Consider the following 21,219-nt stretch of genomic DNA (forward strand, 5'->3'; position numbering starts at 1 on the left):
TTACGGAACAAGAGTACAAACTGAAAGCTTCCTAGAAATATTTCAGTTAATAACAGAGGGAATGACTGTTACCTCCCAGAGAAGAAAATGTGAAACGAGTTTAATGAGATAAAATGAGCCTGGAGAGGGTTAATAAAAGCCGTTCCAGAGAGTAATTTTATAAAGAACATTGTTGATTGCATACCTACTGGACAAGTTAATACAGCGAAAGATGTCTGAGGAGAGGAAATGTACCGAAGATTGAGACTGGTTTGTACACATTTGAAAAAAACTGTGTCACAGTGAAAAAACAGCATTCCAGTCTGCTTTCAAATATGTAATCAGCGCATTTTGGTTTGTTGATGATAGGGAGGTAAGTGGATAGCCATGTTCAGGTTAGCACAAGTGACTGTTAAGTGATTAATACTTAAGATACCTGAGGCAGAGTAACTACAAGTGCAAGATGTAATTAAGAAAATAAAGAACATGAATAGTAATGCTCTTCGCACCTGGTGAGAAAGAGCACATTGTTGACATGGTGTGATAGCTACAGATGGTAACTGAAGTGGGAAATGCGTGAAAGATAGTGACAAAATACAAGGATTTGTAGGACTTTTCTGAAGAAGACCTGATTTTCAAAGGTGCTTTCAAGTCAGGAGTATACAACCCTGTAAGTCAGTTGGAGAAGGTGGGGGATGCAATTTTGTTTGTTAATTACAAATACATTAATGGTAGCGAATGGGAATTCACTAGTTATTTAATCAGTGTCATTGCTCTACTATAAGGGTTTACTTTAACACTATGTTAGATAGTTCCCTTGTCTTAAAAATGCATTAGCAGTAAACTTTAACCTCTCTCATACTTTACTTCACAATTTAGGCAGATGTTTATTGAAGTATAGATAAACAAATTGAAATAATGAGCACATTTAATTAGGAACTTAAATTGCCTGAGAAATTATATTCTAAGCTGCATAGAACACAAGCCAAAGACAAGGAAACAGTTCATGTGTAACACCTATCAATGCACGCAATGATGCAATATATATCACTATCAAGTTACATTTGGGGTTCCATATTCACCATGTCTCTATGATTCCACTTCAGTTTTGCTTGCCTTGCAGTTAACAAGTTAATATTAAACAACAAACTCAATAACAAAAAATACATAAATGCCTGCTCAGGTGTTTATGTTAGAAGAAAAGGCTGTGATCTTTTTGCCACTTATAAAGGACTAAGCAACAACCTCAATAAAGCAGTAGCCACTGCTTTCATATCTGAGATTGGTGGCATTCAGTAAGGTCTCCAGACAGCAAACTGTCCTAAAAAAATTGTCGTTATAATGCAGTCACCTTCAGCAGTGCTTCCACCACCATCTCAATTAGCCACCATCTCAGTTATCTCCCTCATGTATTCTAGCGTCTGACAAGCAAGCAGCCCTGAAGCACGTATCACAGTCCATGCCTCCTCTTTCATTTTCCAAGTAGCATTTAGACCTAGATATGACAGAATACGATGTTGTGGATGTTCCCTTCTCAGGGAAGGGGTCACATGCTCAGAGGAGCAAAAATATCCATGAGAAATCATGAAACTTGAATCCATTTTTTCCTGAAAAGTAAATATTTTGGTATTTTCATGGACTACCTGCTTCTTCACACAGGATTCTTAATACCAATCTCTCAGCCTTGACCATACTGCAAATCATGCTCCATTTGCTCCTGGCTGCAGAGCACATAGCAACTCAGGGGCAAGAAACATGTACTTCTTGGAAAAACATTCTTTGGGCATGCAATGGGTGCTCTACTCCCACAGCACTTCTAACGACCTATGAGAAATGAAGGTCCTGTGTTGGTATCTATGGGAAGATCTTGTCTACACCACATGCTCTACTGTGAAGGCAGAAACTAACTTGTAGGGTCTAACCCTCTTCTCAATAAATCAAAATGGCAACATTCAGCTCTATTCCTTTTACAACTCAGAATGAAATAATTTATCCTGCATCAAAACCAAGCAAAGAAGTTGGAGTAGGGAAATTGCATATATCTTTTTGATCTCAAGAGCTGCTATACTATGTGACTGAGGAAAGAAGAGGGGAATTTCAGGAAAAAAAGGCTAAGTAAAAAGAAATCAGATAGCAAGTGAATGTCAGTATTTTTTGTTTTATTTCAGTACGGGAATTTAAATTGATGACTTCCTGGGCAGCAGATTAAAAGGTTACAGAGGATGCAGATAATCTTTCATGCAGAGCATGTTGGAGGCTTGGAATTCACTCTCCAGTATTTGACATAGCAGTTTTAATCCTCATGTTAGCTCTTGGGAACTATCTGACCAAAGGTAAATAGCCAGCTTGTCTCTTAATGAGCATCTGGATAACAATTTACAGTAACCTTAGGTTCGTGTGGAAGGGATGCTGCTTAAGTATGTGTGCTATTTTCTGGATGGGACACTGGAGCAGATTTAAATAAGTTTTACTGAATGAAGTTAAATGAAGGTTTTTAGCAAACTATAAAATCAGTTAAGTAAGTTCAGCATAATCAGATAACTTTCCTAATCAGTCATACACTAGAAATTATTTTTCTGCTTAGCCAAATCTGCATTTACATGTTCCAGATACCAACCTCAGCAGTAAATAGGTACTATGTTCCTATAGTACATAAATGACCATTTTCATTTTGCACATATCAAAATATTTTTCCAATATTTTTAGAATACTCTAGTGCCAATTTTTCTTAACAGATACTTATTTCATACAAGAAATACTTTTACACGTGAATGTAACTTACCCTATAATTGCTCTAAACTAGTATGAACATCCTAAAAATATTTAGTCCCCATTTCTTCAAAATCAGCTCTTAAAATGACACTGTTCATAAAGACCTTCAATATTGGATTTGGGGCTCTATTCAGATTCAATAAATAAATTAAATCCTTATTCTCAATCTACCACCATTGCTAGTAATGAAACATAAACTAGATGGTAAATGAGTGAACCATATTGGTGTCTTTTCCATAGGAAATACAAAAACATATCCTGATTTTGATAAATAAATCACTGTTAGTTACAGTATGGCTGTAGTTGTGTGGTTTGCACTACTAGAGAAATAAAACCTCTAGGTCTTGCCTAACAAGGTGATTTATCCAACAATTGTACATGGGTTAGAAAGGAGAGACCTTGGTTTTCTCCCTTTCCTCGCGGATATATAGATCCTTCCCCTGACATCATCTGGTTGGTTTGCATTGGATTCTAGTGGTATCCACTCACTTTACCTGGACAGCAGTGGCCCCAAGAACTAACATGTTCATAAACCCTCTGTTATAAGCATATTATACCACTAGATTTTTAGGCAGGACTTGAAACCATTTTGTATTAAAAAATGAAGGTACAGAGTAACCACTATTTAGCTGAAACCAGAAGGGCTTTTCATCAAGCAACATGCATAGCAGGATCCCCACTCACTTCAGGAAGATGAAATTCAGCAAGGGCATAGTAAGAGTTATCAGAAATCTGTATTTACAGCCAAAACCACTGAAATTACATTCTTGCTGCCTTTATAGTAGGAATCAAGTAAACAAAGACAGAAACTGTGTGGATAAAAATATTCCTATGAATCCAAAAGTTGGTGACTATGATTCATAATTACTAATCACTTCTTTAACATATGCCTGTACTCTTTTTAAGGACTAAGGTTAACAATAGTTTCTAGTGTTTCTTGCTTCCTATTCTTTCACGAGATTAGCAACTGCAAGACATCTCATTTTAATTGGTCAAAAAGGAAACCATGAAGATTGATCACCAAATACTTTTTCCAGACTTTTTAAGATAAGTAGGGTTAAGAAACAGAAGGAAAATTAAATAAGAGGAGGGGGAGTATGAAGCAATGTTTAATGCCTTTGGCATTATTTCTTTTAGTGGTGAATGCTAAGCGATGCATTCTGAGATCACAGTTGAGCAGACAGAAAAGGAAAATATCATTTTGTCTGTGAAGTTCTCAGAAAGATGAACCTGTCAAGAGGTAGAGAAATAGGTCACATGAAAGTTAATGGAAAGTCATAAATGGAATACATTGTGCCACAATGCTTCATCTCAATTAAAAGTTCACATGCTGAATGCCATTTAAATTGACAGATACCCAGCTCTTATCAGCCTGCTTATTTATAGTCTTTGCATTTATAAAGGCCGTTGTTTATTCCACTGGGTAGCCTCTGGAATCCTCCTGTTGCATTTCTTAGTCAAGAATAATTGAAGTGTAAAGTAGTGAAATGCCAGGATTCATAGGAAAATGTTTCATGGGAGAATGTTTCTTTATTACAGATGTTCAGGTGCTTCAGAATAAACTGATGTTAGAGAAAGACTGGATTTTTCCTTCTAGCATTGTCTAGACTGACATGAACTAACCATTGCTCTTTGACCATAGCAATGTCATCACTTCAAGAGGCAGCTCCAACACCCCTGTTTCGCAGTTCAAGACAAAAAAGAGTGGTTTGGAAGGCAATATAGGGAACGTCATACCTGCATGACATGCCGCACTGCTGCACCCCAGCTTCCCACACAGAGGTGTGATGAGAATAATGAACTTGCTGAAAGGGCTATAATATGCTAACTGGTGGGTTACAGCTTTATCCTTGCATTACTCTGTTGCGAGAGGTAGATAATAGTTTATAGAGATGACTTGAGCCACTTGTATGTCTTTGTAGCTTTTGTATGGGAGGGATGACTTAAAGCTGAAGGTGAGACACAGAAAGATACCACAGGTAGTACTAGAATTGGGAACATGACCGCAGCATGCCGAGGAGTAAAAAGTTAGGCATCAGAAGGGTGCACTTTTTGAGTTGTATGTCAACTCTCATTCTCTCCAGGTCAGGTGTCTGACTTAGAGCTCCATGTTTAAGTAGTTCATCCTTCTTAGGTTAAGCACTTCACAAAACTCACTTGTCTCAGGATGATAGTGGGAGACATTGTCTACACAATTGCTTGCTAGTCCTTGAACTTGCTCAGGAAATGAGAGCTCTGGTGTGTGGCCCTCCTTCAGTGCCAGGATCTCAACCATATTTCCTCCAACTCCACAGTAAATGCCTGCATTGTATAAGAGTTCGGGAGTACCTTTCACTTCCCATGTTATAGCTGTGCCACTGAGCTGCCTAGACTGCCAGAGGCAGCTAGCAAGAGGGAGCCTGACATTGCAGGAATGGTCCACCACTACAAGGTGGGAGGGATGAGTATGAATCTCTGTTTTGGGATGAACGGATGGATGCCAGAGTGCCACAAGCACACCGAATACAACAGAAACACACAGGGTGTTTGGTAGCTTTACTGACTGAGAGCAGAGCTGAGACAGATATTAATCACTTCCTCGCTCAGACTGGGAGACTAGTGCGCATGGGCAGAAGCCTAAACGTGGGCACCAAACACTTCCACTGCCAAAGTGTTAATGGGATGCTTCATTTTAGGCAAAGATGTTTCTTAGTTAAACTGATTATGTTTTAGCTCCTTCTCCCAGGGCTTTTCTTTTTTTTTTTTAATCATAGCCCTGACAGAGTAGTGATTTTGGAAAAAAGACTGCATCAAATCTACAAGTGCGCAGGCGTTCCAGGCATGGTGGGAGGCTGGACTACATGGGAGACATTCAGTGTAGCCTTATCTGGGGACACACAGTGCATCTCAGTGGCTAAGAGCAAAACAAAACCCAAGAGATTCATCAGTGAAAGAAAAACAAGCCCATAGTACTGTGGCTCCAGTTTACAACAGATCCAAGATCTGCGCTCCTCTGACAGTCAGGCTGGCAAATATCAAAGCCAGGAATAGGGGAAAAAAACCTCTTACAACTTGTACAATTGCACAAGTATGCAGACATCTTTTCAGAGAGGTTATAAATGAAAAGGAGAACTGTTCATCCTTGGCTTACAAACACCTAAATGTGCACTGCTACCATGCAAATCAAAATATCTGTCTGTGATTTGAAAAAAATCATACCTGTGTCTGAAGGTCTGATCCTGAATCAGCTGCTTACATTTAACTCTCCCAAGCTGTATATGTTCTAAGGACTTGAGCACTAAGGATTTAGCACTGAATTCTTGACGATTCTTACTTGTTCAGCATAGTTGAGAAATTGAGCACTTTGGGTAGCTGTCTCCTCTCCTCACCCAAAGCCTTAGGCTTATTCTGCTGTCAAAAGCCTGAAAAAGAATGCATGAAGGGTTATTTTTAAAATGCTTCTAAGTGGAATTTGTACTCAGTTAATATTTAAGTACTGCCTACAATGCATGTAATAAAATGGGAGCACGCTTTGGAAAGCCCGGATTGAATGTGCATGTCAGTTAGTGCTCTGCTAGCCTAATGCAATTTGATTTTGATATAATGTAATGGAGCACAGTGATGAAAAACAGCAATCCTAATAAGGCTTCTCTTTTCACAGCTTATTTATTTTTGGCCGCTGAAGCAGGTGCCTCTCTATCCCTCTCTCTTTCAGAGCATGTAATCTCGAAATAATTAGCTAAGACGACTTCTCTTTGTGTCACAATTAAATGAAATCTAAGTAACAGACTATTACTTTTATACTGCAAAACCATAGGAACAAATTTTCAACTAGTATATACTGGCAGCACAAACGTCAGCTGAACAAAGAAAAAACCTACAGCAGCAACAACTTTACTCACGGGAAAGCAATGGACTAACGGGACCTGACTGCCCTGTAGGTGCTCAGAAGAGAGCTGGCTGCATTTCACATTGTTTCAGTCACCTGCTCTTTAGCATCTAGGCAGATCAGATTGTGCTGTGATTTGTGTAAGGTGGATTAATGTTCAAAAGAAGATTGTATGAAGCTACCAAATTAATTTCTGTGTGATTGTGGTTTTGAACACAGGTTTCTAGGGTGAAAGGCTAATGCATTAACTCATCACGTCAAGCACATCTCATTATGCAGATGTTAATACACTCCATTTCCTACATTTTTAAGGACCTGATGCTTTCAGGGACTGTTTTTTCTCTTCATGCTAATTGTACTATCTGCATCTTTTATCTAATTTAACATGTAGTTTGTGTCAAAAAATCCTTTGAACAAAACAACAATCAGGCTTTCATGAAATCACAGATCATCTAGGAAGCAAGGAAAGCAAGCTGTGGCGGAATAGAAGAGGATGCTTTCTCAGTCCCAGTGGGCAGCAAAGCTAAGCAAATGAGTGTTACCCACTGAATTGAGTACATTCACTCTTGGAAGAAAAATGCTTTTTCACTTTAGAAGTGTATGCAATTATCCTCTTTCTGTCCCAGCCACATGCATACACATCTGGCGCTAATTCTGGCCTTTATAGGATGCTTTTTATGTCACTGTGGGGGAAAAAAGAAAGAAAGAAAAAAAAAGCTGTAAATATCCTGAACAAGTACTCCTGGGATAAAAGTGCTAAGCCACCAGCATAGAGAATAGTCTGTGACACTCTAGGCTCAAAGATTTTAAAGGATGTATCCAAGGCCATGTCTGAAGTATGTTGTGCTGAACCAACTGAGATGGTTGGCAGCGATAACTTCTTTTCCCATCCTGAATAGGGATGTAGGATGAAGTGTAGGGAACCTTGATGAAGTCTGTTGCTGACATTTAAATAAATTAATGATGTACTCTGTATACAAACAAGAGAAGCTGATGTTTCAGCAGTGATGGGCCTTATTAGTTTTTAATGATGATGAAGCCAGCACTTTAATGGTTTGTGTTGAGCTTTTTAAGCCAAATTTTCAGTGAGCCTGTTCGTGTGGAAACATAATGCTTTTATTGGTATATTCAGCTATGTGAAGGTATGTAGATACTGGCTAAATCTAAATTGTGCATCAAACACATGCTCCTGATTGTCCCAACAGCAGGCTTTCTTCAGAGAGCGAATGTGACTCCTTTCACACCTACACACCTGTTTCCTTCCCAAATAAACCACAAATCTGAAGGTAGAGAGGAAATGGCATGCATCTGGGTCTCTCCTGGACACATCACAAAATGTCTAGCAGCTCTATACATAGGAGCCAAGAAGCGCCTCCGGCTCAGTTAATTTAGACATAGCCACTGCCATTTTCCCGTCTGCTGCACTTACAATGAAGGGGAGTTTCTGTCCTTCTGTGATGGTAGCTATGAGGCAGCTGCTATTTTATGAGAGCAATTGATGCAACATATTAAAAGGGCAATTTTAAGATGGATACATTACCGTTATTCTTTCTGATTTGTTGCTTTTCTAGATCTTGATAGTCAGTCTGAAAAAGAGTGGATACTTTTTGTGTAGAGAAAAAAAAAAACTATTTCCATATAGTAAAGGGAAAGTGGGAATGTTCAGCTCTGCCTGGTAGCTTCAACAAACTCACTGAAATTCATATTATTTTATGATGCTGTGAAGATGTGGTATTAGGAAAGTATTAGTCTTGACCAAGACTACAGAGAATTGATTCACATGTCATTCTTAAAGCTTAAGTGACTACGAGTAGATGAGGCACTTAGGGACATGGTTTAGTGGACATGGTGGTGTTGGGTCGACGGTTGGAATTGATGATCTTAGAGGTCTTTTCCAACCTCAATGATTCTGTGATTCTATGATTCTATTAAAATGCAGGTAATTTGTCTGAGTTGGTGAAGTAATCTCAGGTCCTTGAAGGGGAGATGTTAAGCCAATTAAGGGGACAGGTGTAAGTTGCTCAAAAGCCAACAAGTAAATTAGATGGTCTATCATTAATATACTATTTGTGCTTATTTTTATTAAATGGCAGGTGATAATGTGGGATTTTAGGGTTTTATTTCTTTATTACATCAAATAAATGTTCTGCAATAAGAAAATTGCCAATTTAGCTTCCTGTCTGGAGGTAGGTGAGAAATATTTTTTCTCTCCTACTTGAATACAAAAATCTCAAAGTTGTTCCCATATCCCAAAAAAGACAACTAAAAACTCACATTAAGACATTGTGATAGGGCAGAGACATGTTATGAGTCCAGTGTGATCCACATTAACTAAAAAGATATTTAGGCTTACACATACAGGTTTTCTTAAGCATAACATCCATGAATACTGACATAAGTTAAGGATATTTAGTGTCATACTTGGAGACTACTCCCATAGGGGATTTTGGTTATAAACTGAGACAAAGTGTATTTTGTAGGTCGTCAAATGTTCCCCTATTTTAAAGGCTGTGATAAAACATGACACCTTTGGAATCAGGAACTTGTGTTTTGTTCAGCTCAGGTGACGATAATCGTACTTTACAAAATTCTAAAGTAACAAGAGCAATGAAACCTGATTTCCGAAGGATGTCTCTTGTGGCTGGATTCGCTGGCACCTCACACGGTGTCAGTTCCAGCTGATGCTCTTCCCATTTGGAGTGCTTGTAACATACAGACTCTCCCACATACATTCCCCTGTGCCTCATAAGGGCAGAGCTCATGCTACCGTGGACACTCCCTTTACAAGGCTGCTGAAGCTGCCTCTTCTCTGTCCCCTGGAAATTGTATAGAACGTAATACCTTTGAGACAGCTACCTCTTCCAAATTTTGAATCATTCAGACATCTTCTGCTAAAGTCATCAGGCACAGATCAGACAGATACAGAGAGGGAGACTGTGTAAGTCTTGTTTCCTTCTGAAACTAGTAAAAAGGAGCAGCCATGCATACCCCAGTAGGATTGTGACAGGACAGAGCCAGCTATCCCTCTGATGAGCTGCAGCGTACTGGCTCCTGACTGATGCTAGAGCGGTGCCACAAAACAGTTAATTACAGAGGATGTAAGGCAAAAAATGAAGGAAAATAAGTACCCTTAGATCTGTTTAGTACTGTTCCCATTTTTCCTCTCCCTAGCAGTAGAAGTGTACATTGCTAGCTGCCAGTGACTTGGTCTCGCTCTTAAACCCCGCAGGGGAAAACACTGATGTTTTGAACGGTGTTAGCTCATCCTGTTCTTTCCCAGCATATCATGTTACCTTTACGGTTGAAAGAAGGATCTTTTTACTTTTCACATTGAGATACTAGGACATACATAGCATTTAAAATGTAATATTAATTTGCATTGGTTGCAGATTGCAGTCCATTTAGTATGTGGAGAGAATAGTACCTGTGCAAGTAAATCACAAATGATGTGACAGATATTTTTAAAGAGTACCATGTAACAGTGTGTCAAAGTTTTCTTCTTCTTTTTCAGTGCATTAAAAGAAATCTTACCCTTGAACTGCTGAGAAAATAATTTATCGTGGTTTTTGTAAAAGCCTGATTCAGTCCTCTTAACATAATTTCCTGAGCTTTGAACTCATTGAGTCTTCTAATAATGTCCTTAAATGAGGGAAGGAGGTAATTTTCTCTCTTACTGCCTTTAGGGGATCATCAATCATGCATCACTCATAAGTGTTAGCATTGCACCATGGCTGCCTTTTTTTTTTTTTTTAAAGCAGCCTAATCATGCATGGAGAAAGTGCTGTAGAGTAAAAGTTTCCATTTATAAATTGTAGTCTTTGTGCAGAATTGCTGTACCTCCTGCGAGGCAATTTTAGTATAAAGCCTTGCAGTGATTCAGATCCCTAGCTACAATAATTTTTTTTATAACCTTTCCTCCTCCCGCTGCCACAACACATTTCTATAACAAGCAAATTCCATGGATGTTATAAGGACAGATTTATAAATGAGTTGTACTGTGACAGTGTCACAGAAGATGTGCTTATTAAGCCAAGAGACGATGCAAGTATTCAGCTATTTGAAAAGCCAAGCTACTTTTGTTTAAATCCCAAGAAATAGGCACCAAGATATTAAGAACTGGTTTGACTGAGCATTTATTCTCAAAGATTTGCATATTCAGTTAAATTCAGTATTAAAACACTGTCAAATTAATGTACTAGTCTTTTCCACTTGAAAAGCAGGTTAGATCACACAAAATGTGATGGTCTTCATCTGAGCCCTCAGCTGACTTTTCCCACATTATAAAAATCAATATTTGCTTTTCCAAAAAGAATTGCAATTGGCAGTGGGTGATTAGGAGAAATGAAGTCTGAATACTAACTGTACCCAATGGCAGTAAATGTACAGGAAATATCTTCCATATTAGACATTACTTCTTTCAGGAAAATAAATCAGAGATGGAACAAAATATCCCTGTTGCCTTCCTGCTTATTTACAAAGTTCTGTTTCCTGAATACACTGGTGCTCAGCAAGAGACAACGTCTCTTCTCACCGCTCCAAGGCCCCATAGCATGATGTGCTTGTTCAGGATCACACTCCCAAGGACTGTTCTCTGCTTCTTTCACCCACTATTTCCACTTTCTTCTTCCATTACTTTCACATACCTTTCCATTCAAACAACACTCTCTGAACTTCATTCACTCCTGTAATACACATTTCTAAATGGCCTTACATGAACCTTTGCTGTGGGCAGTTGCATGCCCATGTTTTGGCATGGGAGACACTATTGTTTCAGAAAGATGCTTATTTGTTTCTAAATGCTTGTGGAAAAGGAACACATCTTTTCCCGCTATGGTTTCATCACACTTTAAACCAGTCTTTCATGAGGTATATATAGTAGCAGCAGCAGGGAGCAGCCTACACTTGAGGCTAGCAGTCTCACAGAAATACTGTGCAAATATGACTTACAACTTTCTCCTCTTTCATGCAAGACTTGAATAACTGGCATTGCCTCATGCCTGTCAAAAGACTGCTCTGTAAATCAATTCTGAGCAAAAAGGAAAATAAGTAAAATGCACATGTTCACCAAGTCTGGTTTTTTCACCTTTTGAACTCTAGAACAGCTTTTTAAAGCAATCAGCTATAAGTGCAAACGATACCCTGCTGCCACTTAGCCTCCTTTCCCAAGAAACCCATTTGCAAAGTATTATTTGTTTGTTTCTCTCAGGACAGAAATAAGCATTAAACATGGGAACGTTAATACACTTCATAATGATAAACCAGGGGTTTAAATGAGCATGAAAACTTGCTGAGGCAAAGCCTTTAAAATTATTTTAAAGCTCTAATAGGATCCCTTGCATGCATTTGAAACATATATTCACACAAAGCACTGACGCAGGACATGGTCACTGCTGTTTCTATTATCATTATGACTTTGCAAGCTGTGTCTTATTAATGAGCATTCAGTGCAGTGCTTTACCTATTGTGGGAATCACTGTCTTTGACATGTCCCCCCCCCTTTTCTAAGAACTATCCCCTAATTAATATGAAACCGCTGTGAAATAAGGTAATACTACATGTAACAGAAGAAGCCCAGAGTAGAAGATTTGCATATTGACAAGGCAGGCCAGCATAATGCAGAGATACCTGTGCTACCTGAATGACCAGCAGCAATCCAGCATGGGCCAACTGTGGTACCTCCCCATGCAAAGAAGGGAGACATTGAATTACCCCTGCCAGCATTACGTAAGAAGACTCACTTCAGGGAGATGAAAAACAAGAGAAGTGAAGAATTATTGGTTTTAAGCATGCAAATATTTGGTGTCCTTCTCCTTTGCAGCCAGCCACCCAATCATGCACATGGAGAGCACACAACATTTTTCCTCTTGGCAGAAGAGAATGGAGAAGATACACAGGTCATTGCACCAGGCTGGCACTAGGGAAGAACTTAGCCTGTCCAAGAGAGGAAGAGAAAGGAGAGTCAGCAAACAGAGTGTGCTTCTATAAACAGATGCCACAAAACTGCACATACACAGGGAAGACCTCATTTAGAGGTTAGATGAAGAAGAATTGTGGGAATCACTGTCTTTGCAAAGTAGCATTAAGCGTCAGCAAATAAAAAATGCAAGACTTCAGCACCATCCTCCCTGTGAGGTGCAAAACAGGGAGCATCTAACTCCCAGTCAACAGTCACTCTGATGAAGTCACTGCATCAGCTGGAGGGCTGAGCCCAGCAGGACTCTCCTCTTCCCCAGAGGAGAGCCCATTTTCTTCCCCTCAGCATCCTACCAGTCACCAAAGAATCTGCTATGGAGCTCCCACAGACCATCAGGGAGGAGACTCCTCTCACTGCCCTTTTTCTCTTGTCTCTAAGTAATCGTGTGTGAGGACAGGAGAAAAATAGCACTATTACAGGAGTTTCTTCTTAGGCAGCACTACAAGCTTAGGTTTATGAGAACCTGCCTCCTGTACCATGACCCCATTGTTTTAGGTGCTGGACAAAGAAGTTTCTTGCCCCTAAAATCTTACAACCCTGGAAGGAAAGGAGGTCGCAGGGATTTGTCATTAAATGCAGAAAGGGACGTGATTAAACCTTTGCAGTCTAAGAGTTTCAGCTTGCCTCACAGTGTATCGTCTCTCAGCCCAATGACCTTCCCTCCCTCAAGTGTCTTTTCTATGATTTCTGCATTTAATGACAAATCCCTGGTGAATGGAGTTACATCCAGTTGGCAGCCGGTCACGAGCGGTGTTCCCCAGGGCTCAGTACTGGGGCCGGTCTTGTTTAATATCTTTATCAATGATCTGGATGAGGGGATTGAGTGCACCCTCAGTAAGTTTGCAGACGACACCAAGTTGGGCGGGAGTGTTGATCTGCTCGAGGGTAGGAAGGCTCTGCAGAGGGACCTGGACAGGCTGCATCGATGGGCCAAGGCCAATTGTATGAGATTCAACAAGGCCAAGTGCCGGGTCCTGCACTTCGGCCACAACAACCCCATGCAGCGCTACAGGCTTGGGGAAGAGTGGCTGGAAAGCTGCCCAGCGGAAAAGGACCTGGGGGTGCTGGTTGACAGCCGGCTGAACATGAGCTGGCAGTGTGCCCAGGCGGCCAAGAAGGCCAATGGCATCCTGGCCTGTATCAGAAATATCAGTGTGGCCAGCAGGAGTAGGGAAGTGATCGTGCCCCTGTACTCGGCACTGGTGAGGCCGCACCTCCAACACTGTGTTCAGTTTTGGGCCCCTCACTACAAGAAGGACATGGAGGTGCTGGAGCGTGTCCAGAGAAGGGCAACGAGGCTGGTGAAGGGTCTGGAGAACAAGTCTTATGAGGAGCGGCTGAGGGAACTGGGGTTGTTTAGCCTGGAGAACAGGAGGCTGAGGGGAGACCTCATCGCTCTCTACAACTACCTGAAAGGAGGTTGTAGTGAGGTGGGTGTTGGTCTCTTCTCCCAAGTAACTAGCGATAGGACGAGAGGAAATGGCCTCAAGTTGCGCCAGGGGAGGTTTAGATTGGATGTAAGGAAAAATTTCTTTACTGAAAGAGTGGTGAAACATTGGAACAGGCTGCCCAGGGAAGTGGTTGAGTCCCCATCCCTGGAGGTATTTAAAAGACGAGTAGATGAGGCACTTAGGGACATGGTTTAGTGGGCATGGTGGTGTTGGGTCGACGGTTGGACTCAATGATCTTAGAGGTCTTTTCCAACCTCAATGATTCTATGATTCTATGATTCTAAGAACTGCAGCGGGTTTTGCCTCCTACTTAATTCCTACTGATTCAGCTTAACTCCTAGGGTCCCCAAGGACAGTGCAGCTCCCACGGCTCTGTCTTTTCTCATCCCAAAGGCATATATGATGCAAAGCTGTACGCGTGAACAGTCTGGGCTGGATTGTGCTTTCAGAGGCACAGGCCTTTCTATCTCCTGCACCACTCTCAGCCTCCCACAGGACAGCTGAAGCTACTGGCACTATTAATGCAGTACCTTGCCTGAATGTGCGTCGCTTCCATGTGAGAGCACAAGTTGGAGAGGTTTCCTGGAAGTCCTAGCATATCTGTGCAGAGACTCACATGCCTGGTCCCATGGAGGGAAGCAATCTATTGCAGTACGCAGACATGATAGGCTCCTTCTCATGTACACCTTCTCAGATCCAGATCCTTTTTTCATGCAACTTTCTCAATTCTTCAGATCAAGACTTTGTAATTGACCCTGCCAGCCAGAATTGCAATACTTCAGGTTTCTTTCACGTACCTTCAGGTTTTGTTTGGCTCTAAATTCATCTGTCAGGCAAACAAGGATGAAAAGAAAAATAATGTGAGCTGCTTAGCAGGAAACTTTATCCATTTAAAGAAAATCTTCAAATAGTTATTAAAATGCAAGCTTAGCTTTTCTTTTCTTCTGCTGCACAGAAGCACCCTCATTGAGAAAGTCACTATTGACTATTTACAGAGCAGATTTTTCCCATTCTAATGTTTGTTTTAATGGTTGTTTCAAGTGCAGCATATAACCAGTGAGCAGTTAAATTTTGTGCCTGTGAGAGAGCTGTTATGTGTTGAAATCCCACAGTATATTCACTGCTAAGCAACATTCAGTTTCTGGCCTCTACTCAAACTCTGATATTCTTTGATTTCCCCATCCACATTTTGGTCTCCATCACACATAACTCTTTCAAGTGGTCTACACATATAAATGCTAATTGACTACTGCTTAACCCAAAACCCATTCATGATTTCAGTGCAAAGGTTTCCACCGACCTCATGGATCAGAACTTTGATGAACAAAAAAGCCCCATAATGGTAGACTCACCTGAAGAAAAACTCTCTGTTTAAGTTAAGTGAATTTGTTTTTTCTAAAGCAATTATCTCTGAGTTCAACAAAAGAATGTTAGACATTTAAAAAACATTTCTAAAAAAAATAGAGACTCATTCTTTTAAGAGTATTTTCCCTATGTCAGAAAACATCTTTAAAGTATAACAATGCTGTTTGGAAGTATCAAATGAAACTTTTTTCTCCTAAGAAAATGTCAATTTTTAAAAATAAATTGAGCCTTTTGAAGGTGGTCAATATTGTTGGAATATCTTCCTATGAATATGATAATCACTGAGCCATCAGGCTAGCCAATTTCACTGAAAGGCTCAAAATGTGCAGGATGATAGCTTTACAGACCTATTTGTTAGCCACTAGCTTAACAAGGTGTCAGGCTGATAGAGGCCACAACTACCCATCTGCCAATCTACAAACCATTGCATAGCTGATTGCATAGCTAACCAGGTCTTGCAGATACAGGAACCCATAAAAGCATGAATATTTACTATGGGAACCTGAACAATGGAGTGCTTTTACCATACAGTAATGTAATAGTACTTGGGAGAACTATTCTTGTCCCATTTACTAGTTTATAGGCGGACAGAGACTGCTGGCTGTAACAGGAACTATCAAACAAGAAGAGTTTTGCTGGTTTTTTGCTTCTAGGAGTTGTGAAAAGTTTGCAAAAAGAAGTTGTTTTTCTACCTCCATTGTTGCCATGAGTACTTAATGTAGAAGCAGTTCTCAGAAACAATAAATCGTGCATTTTGATTCTTCTGATTGTTACAGGTGAATCTTCTTTTGCTGGAATCAGCAAGACCACCACTGACTGAAAAGTATTCTAATTAGCCTGTGTTACAATGACCCTTCTCATTTTTATAAGTTCACTGCAATTTAGGAAAAAAATACTCATAAATTCAGTAATAAACATTTTCTGAATTAAAATCTAAATAAATGTTGAAAAAATGTTGAAAAAAAAAAGTGCCACAAATGAGATCTTTAGGAAAAAAGCCAAACTGGGATCAAACTAGGAGTTGTGCTCATGTAGAGCCTCATTCCATAATGAATTAAGAGTTTTTGACTTCCAGAGAGAACATGGTATAAATGACCTCTTCTTAGATGTCTACTTTTGTTTATTGGTAAGTGACTGACAGACTGGTTCTGCTTGACCTCCCTTATTCCATTAAATTTTTGCTACCTATTATTTCAGCTCTTTTGTTTTTTGCCAGCTGTACCTTTCTGGAAATGCGCATAAGTAGCACACCCATACTGTATTTCAACATCTTATTCAAAGACACAGTACTGACATTCACAAATAAGGCACTTCTACGGAAATCTGTTCTGCTCCATGTGGCTACTCTAGCAGGAGTTTCCTGTTTGCATTTTTTTTAACACCAATCAAGTCATTCTTCTTAAAAGGTATCATAGCCTTCTGTGCTAAAGTTTCATAAATACAAAGCTAGGTACAAACAGAACATTTTCAGGCAACATTAATTCCTCTACTGCCCTGCAGGAATCAACCTTTGTAAATATACTAATTACCGAGAAATATAGTAAATCTCTGCCTTGCTGAAAGGCAGCGTATCGTGGCATGACTTGGTGTGGTATGCAACTACCATGCTAACCTGTTGGAGAGAGCTTTTACTCCTTTGCCTGAATCTTGTGACCTACCACCTTCCTCTTCCAGGTATCCCACCTCTTAACTCTAGTCCTTTCCTGGGTGATGTTTTAAGAGATAAAAAAGACATCATCTCACCCACCCAGACGCTCATTGAGTCACTTCACTGCACCAGAGAAAGAGAAGTGTTCCACTGCAGGCTACAGGTACAGCATGAAATGTAAGGAGGGAACAGCGTGACAGGAGAGCAGGGCTCTGCCTACAGCATGGCTGCAAGCTAGCTACAGCTTGGTTATTACTGACAGACAATTTCACCTTAGATTCGCAATGAATAAGTTCTATGCTGGTCAATCTCCCCAGCCCAGGATGTTTTCTGAGCAATAAGAAAATACTCTATTCTGTTTCAATTCAACATGGTTGAAAAGATATTTGGGAGGATAGGCTGTGCAGCCTTTTGCTGTTGTGCAATAGCATAGCACGAGACAGGATTCAATCTCCAGTGCACAAATCTGTGTATCATTACCCCACAAATGCACCTTTGAATGCCTTCTCTTTCACAATAGCCCTTTTACAGTCTTACCACCATCTTTCTGTTCTTTTCTTCACAACTACTTTGATTCTTAAAGTCTTGCTCACACAGTACATGATCCAGCTGGAAGCCTTGCTTTCCAAACCCATGGATTTTCCCTAGCTCAACACACTTTCTCTTCCCTCTTCTGTTTCTCCTTTTGCAGTCTAGAGCCAGGCTTCTTTCTGTTCCTTCACACTTACTACTCTTGCTGTAAACACCTTCTCATCTGTAACCTGCCATCTGAAACAGATTGCCGCTTTCTCTCTGCCTCATCAATTCATTCCCTCTTTTCAAATCTCAATCAAAAGCATAGATTTTCTCCCTGGCCAGTATCTTTTAATTTTTTTCTTTGTGTTATCGGCTGACCGCCTTGACTGACTCACTGTAGAATGTCTTTACACAACTACTTTCTGTAATTTATAGTCTTCTATATCTGTGAGGAGCATTTCAGAGTATATTATTTATGACATTTTGTGTAAAACAGAGCACAATTGTATTCCTGTGGTCTGCCAATAAACCAGTCTTACCTATAATAAAGTTACATCCTGAAAAGGAAGACTGTATATCATGTCCGTACAATAGAATTAATGCATCAACTGCTTTAGAGTATACCAATTTAGCTTGTCTTTTAAAATTATCAAATAATATTTGGATCATCTGAAGGGTAGAACTCATTTCAGGTAAAAGCAAGGTATTTTGACCAAGTTAAATGAGTAAAACTTGGTCAAGTTATGACCAAGGCTCTCTGCTTACTTTTATGAACTATGGATATGCATCGGAAACTGTATGCATCTGCCCCAGCATTTTAAATTTACTGTAGGTGCAACTCCAATTCCTGCTGAACACCTGACAACCTCACAGGTGGTCTCTTTCCAGAGACAATCAAAGGACAAAAAGCAAGTGACAATCCAAAGCTAATGATGGAAGACATCAGATGCATCTGACCCTGTCCCTGTCCCTCAGGGAGCCGCTGCACCCTGACAATTTCATGGTCAATGTCATTATGTCAGTAAGTTGCACAGATTGTAAAAGTATTGTCTCAGGAAAAGCACTGTCCACAGATGGGGGACAGAGAAATGTTCACACTGCTCTTGCCCACACTAAAATTCACATGGGGATAGAATTTTACTCACCAGTTTCTGCATTAATTAATGCAATTTATTTTTTTCATAGAAAGCTTAAGAATTACAAAAATTTTGGACAACTGCATTTATATTATACTGGATTTAATTATGCCTGTAGCCTAGTAACTGATAAACTAAGTCCTATTCTAGGTCATACTCCCTCACGGTAATCTTTCAAGAATGCATTCTCAGGGAGGGAAGCAGGAGACAGAAGATAAGGAAATCCGTTCAGGAGAAAAAGAAACCAGTCCACAGCATACTTAATCAAGACAATAAGGTCAGATGGCTGGGCAAAAAATTGCAGGGGAAAGAAGAAGCAGACATTAATGTATGTGCGATGTGGACAAAGGATACGCAGAAGAAGAAACCTAATCAAGTCCTGAAGGCTGCTGTTAATGTTTCTCAAATGGGAAAAAAAAAAATCCCTACTTATCTAGCTTTAGATGAATGAGATAGATATGCTTTAGATAATGCTTTTAGATAAGCTTTTTAGAAAAGCTTTATATAAAAGAGATAAATGTATTTATTTGTCTTGTAGTCTTAGTTTACCACATCACCCATTGCTGTGGTTAACACATGGATGACATGGGTCTGTGATGGGAAATATCCTCTCTATTAACATGTGGTTGATAACCTGAAAATGTGAGAGGCCCTACTTTATGAATACATTCCTACACACCTCCTTTCTGTCTTTCAGAAGACAATGATGTCTTTCTTAAGATGCAAAGATTTTAAAAGAAGTAAAAAAGTGGTCTGGTCCCCAATCTGCTGCACTGTTAACTCTAAAGCAGTTTAACACCACCCTGGGAATGGCATGCCCTAGCATTGAGGGGAATAGATGTAACCAAAAGGACAAGGCCGGTTTTGCAGAGCTGTGTAAATGTACCAATGAGAACCGAAACAGATGCAGAGAGAAGTTTTCTGGAACAGTGCTTTTACAGCCTATGTACCTTAAGGACATACCTGCACTGACTTTGTCACTGGGGCAGGGACTGACGGGTCTGGGCTGAAGTGGGACTCCTGGGCCGTGGGCAGGGATTTCCCTCAGGGCCTTCAGAGAAATAACACAGTCAGTGTAAAGAAGTGACCATACATCATACGCTCTATTAAAATTTTCTCAGGTAACATAGAAATATATGTTGTTTGAGTTTCTATCAAATATATATCACACATCACCAGCATAAAAATTCTGTCACATGTTGTTTTCAGGTAGAAAATATCTAAGCATTTAGCAGTGTTTCGTACTACATACTACGTAACTCAAAGCATACACAGGGCTGATTACAGCAAAAACACTTGCAGCTGTGGGCTGACAGAAAGCATGTCTGCTTGACTCTCACATGACTGTGAGAAAAAACTATTTGGCAACTGAGAGGAGCTTGTCTTAACTTGTTTTGCTCATTTTATTTTAAAGACAGTGTTTATTGTCATAGAAATACAGAAGAATTATGTTTCTACAATCTGCAAATGAACAAGCCTCAGGGAGAGAGGCAGAGGAGTCTGGCTCACATGGCATGAGAAGGCAGCTCCCTGTCTTCAGGAGCTCACTGAAGGGCAGGAAGGCAAGTTTGATGGCTCCCAAAGAACAGGAGCTGTTCCAGCCAGTGCCTTGCAAGGCAACTGTCCTGCTGAGTTAGGAACCACAGTCCTGTCCTTCTCACTAGATTTGAGCACCCTTTTTTTCTAAAGACTACTCTGCTCATTAGAAAATGGAAGATATGTATGGGCATGAATCACCGAGCAGTGGTAAATAAATAAATAGAAGTGGGAAACCCTCTTCTGCAAAAAGTGAAAATCTCTGTCTCTCCATTGTTTTCCTGAGCAGCCATTCCTCAGGATCCAATCCCACCTCTAATAGGCCTTTCAATTTATAAATTTCCTGTCCTTAAATCAGCAAGCCGCCCTGACCCCTCCTCACAGCTTCCATGGTGATTCTTAGCCATCAACCTACCTAAAATATGGACTTAAACAACTGGTTTGCCTGAAGCGATAGTCCATATTTTGTCTACTCTTATTTGAATAATTAATCTTCAAGGCCTAACAAACTTTCACTGATGGCTTTCTGCAAAGCACAAAAATGTCTCCTGGCATTCCCAGCCTACTTCAGTAAAGGTGAAGATGTAATATACTCGCTTAATGCTCAGAATACAAAATGGAGTTTGAAATTTAATACAGATTCAAAATAGCAAAGAGAATTCACACTTGTAGATCGAGGTTTCCTGAGCTGCCATAGAAACTCTGAGGCAAAGTTATGCAGCTTTGCCACAAAGTCCGTATCAGAAATGTACTTAGAACCTAAATCCTGTGATTTCACTTTCATTTTTTATTTTTATAGGAATTATGTGTATTCTTTGGGAGTATCTTTACCCTGAAGTATTTTCTTTTATGGAAGAATGACTAAGACACTGATAAGGGCCATTAGAATTACCAGAGTTTAACAAGGATCTGTGCATGTTTGCGTAAATGATTAGGTTCAGAACAAGTCTTCTAGATGAGGACTCTATATTAGC

At 40.0% G+C, this 21,219-nt stretch overlaps 1 long non-coding RNA gene across 1 annotated transcript in view; it reads right to left on the reverse strand.

The window, feature by feature from the left end:
• LOC143156709 (uncharacterized) overlaps positions 1 to 19,754 on the reverse strand; it is a 34,855-nt gene extending 15,101 nt beyond the window's left edge. Inside the window, exons 1-2 of the long non-coding RNA XR_012994673.1 lie at positions 19,673 to 19,754; positions 5,950 to 6,152 (exon numbers count right to left, since the gene is read on the reverse strand). This is a non-coding gene — a long non-coding RNA (uncharacterized LOC143156709). The remainder of the gene's footprint in view (positions 1 to 5,949; positions 6,153 to 19,672) is intronic.
• Positions 19,755 to 21,219: the final 1,465 nt, after the last annotated feature.

Source organism: Aptenodytes patagonicus, chromosome 2 (genome assembly GCF_965638725.1).
Source record: "Aptenodytes patagonicus chromosome 2, bAptPat1.pri.cur, whole genome shotgun sequence".
NCBI lineage: Eukaryota > Metazoa > Chordata > Aves > Sphenisciformes > Spheniscidae > Aptenodytes > Aptenodytes patagonicus.